The sequence below is a fragment of the Triticum urartu genome, chromosome 7 (genome assembly GCF_003073215.2).
Source record: "Triticum urartu cultivar G1812 chromosome 7, Tu2.1, whole genome shotgun sequence".
Lineage (NCBI taxonomy): Eukaryota > Viridiplantae > Streptophyta > Magnoliopsida > Poales > Poaceae > Triticum > Triticum urartu.
Genome location: NC_053028.1, coordinates 617,527,832 through 617,530,588, shown reverse-complemented (window position 1 = coordinate 617,530,588; position 2,757 = coordinate 617,527,832).

The following is a 2,757-nucleotide window of genomic DNA, read 5'->3' as shown; positions in this document are numbered from 1 at the left end:
GATCTGTCCAGGGAGAAGTCTCACCCTGGACTGCATCGTTGCTGATGATCGAAGGAGCCATCGGGCCTAAAAGCGACGACACAGAGGAACTCTCAAAGAAAGCACCAATGTCCGTGTCAAAACCGGCGGATCTCGGGTAGGGGGTCCCGAACTGTGCGTCTAGGCCGGATGGTAACAGGAGGCAAGGAACACAATGTTTTACCCAGGTTCGGGCCCTCTTGATGGAGGTAAAACCCTACGTCCTGCTTGATTAATATTGATGATATGGGTAGTACAAGAGTAGATCTACCACGAGATCAAGGAGGCTAAACCCTAAAAGCTAGCCTATGGTATGATTGCTGTATGATGAAGTTGTCCTACGGACTAAAACCCTCCGGTTTATATAGACACCGGAGAGGGTTAGGGTTACACAAAGTCGGTTACAATGGTAGGAGATCTTGAATATCCGCATCGCCAAGCTTGCCTTCCACGCCAAGGAAAGTCCCATCCGGACACGGGACGAAGTCTTCAATCTTGTATCTTCATAGTCCAGGAGTCCGACTGAAGGTATAGTCCGGCTATCCGGACACCCCCTAATCCAGGACTCCCTCAGTAGCCCCCGAACCAGGCTTCAATGACGACGAGTCCGGCGCACAGATTGTCTTCGGCATTGCAAGGCGGGTTCTTCTCCAAATTCCGTGTACCTGCTGAATAATGTCCGATTTTCGTAATGTAGCGCACCTTGGCTTCCACGCCCAATAATGGCCGTCTTCCACGTGTTAAACGAATGCGAAAAGTCGGGGTGTTTTTACATTCACACCCCTAGCCGCATAAACGAGCCGCCTATTTAATGGGATGGGGATTCAGATCCAAACCACGCCTTCTCCTCTCCGCGAGTAATCATCAGAGCGCCTCCAGCAAAGGTCCATTCCAACATGGCTAGCCGTCGCAGCTCCTCCTCTCGCCCTTCCAGTCCTAAACCTGGAGACTGGGAGAGGTGCTCCATCCCGCACAGCGAGCTAGTGTCGCTTCAGGCCAAGGGATTTCTCCCTCAGGCCTATATGGTCCCGGTCCGAGCCGGACTCGCCACCTACAATGGCGGAGAGCAAGCGGAGAGCACCCCCAATCCCTCCAAAGGAGAGCGGGTGTGCCTCGTCCCTTATCTAGTAAGAGGACTTGGATTTCCAATTCATCCATTACTCCGTGGGCTTCTGGAGTTCTACGGCCTCCAGCTGCACAATCTCACGCCCGCCTCTATATTGCATATCGCGGGCTTCGTCGCCCTTTGCGAGCTATTCTTGGGTGTTGGGCTCACTTCGCGCTGTGGAAGAGGTTATTCTGCCTGGTGCCCCGCTCTCAAGAGGGTTCTATATATCAAGTGGGCGGAGCCGAAGCGTGGTGTATCGCCGGGACCGGATATCTATCTGGAACCCCAAAGAAGGTGTCCGAGGACTGGCCTTTGGAATGGTTTTATATAGATGATGTCCCGCTGCCAGATCCTATCCGGGCCGGTCTCCCTGAATTCAACAGTGCTCCCTTAAAGAAACGCCTAAGCTGGCATCCGCGGAGCTCTCAGAGAGAAGGCGACATGGACGTCCTTCACCTGATGGGTCGAATAAGACTATTGGCTCATTCCGGACTAACCATGATTGAAGTCATGGCCGCATGCATTATGCGGGGGGTGCAGCCGCTTCAATATAGAGGCCACCCCATGTGGGATTTTAACGGGGAGGATGACACCACCCGTTACGGTCGTAAGGGGCCAGCCTCAGCTGCCGCTCTAGTAAAAATCTTATCCTCTTTGTACAAGGGAGAAGAGGAGGAATTCCTTTGCGTCAACCCGTAGGGCGTATTTTCTATGTACAACCCTCCGAGTTGGGTAAGTGGACAATTGTGCTTGCCCATCCGTTTTATATTCCCATGATTAAATATGTAGTCTTCCGATTTCAACGCAGGAACTGCGTCAGGAAGTAAAGGATATAAACAGCCGTCCCCCACAGCCCGAGGATCCAGAACGGTCCCTCGATCCGGACTTCGAAGAGGATCCGGACATATCGGTGGAGCTGATTGACGGGGTGTTTCATCAGCTAAGCAAGGACAATACCTTGGTGGCCATTACGGCTGATTACCCAGGGTTAATCCCGGCCTCCCAGGTAACAGAGAGTGGAGTCTCATCCCCTTGAGAAGGAATCCATTCTCACGCATTTCAGTTTTCCTGACAACGGCCGTGTTTTGCAGGGGAGGTTTCTGAGGCGGGAGGCCGAACCTGCGGCGGCTAGCCAATGAGGGGCCGCAGGGCCCCGTGGGGTAAAAAGGAATGTAGTCCGGACTGAGACGCCGGCGCAAAGGTATAGCGCACCCTCTTTTTCCCTGGTGTCATTCCTTCAGGGCATATTAACGTTCGTGCTATCTTCAGGACGAAGAGACCTCGCCGGACTACATCCGGAGAGGTTGCCAATCGCGCCCCCACCAGCCAGGCTCCAACGCCTGGCCCGAAAGCGGAAGCGAACACAAGGCGTGCACCGGACACTCCTCCGACAGAGGATGCGGACAGGCTGTCTGCCACCAACTCTGAGGTGGAGAGTGCCATGAACCACAGGCGTCGCCGGACAGTTCTTCACGATGCTTGTTTCTCCCAAGAGGCATTAGATGCCTTCAATTCGGGAGATGTGTACCTCCGTGCCTCTCAAAATGGTTTATCCAGAGCCACGGAGCAATATGTAAAAGACATACGGGTAAGAAAATTTTGGTAAATATATATATATATACTAGTAGCCC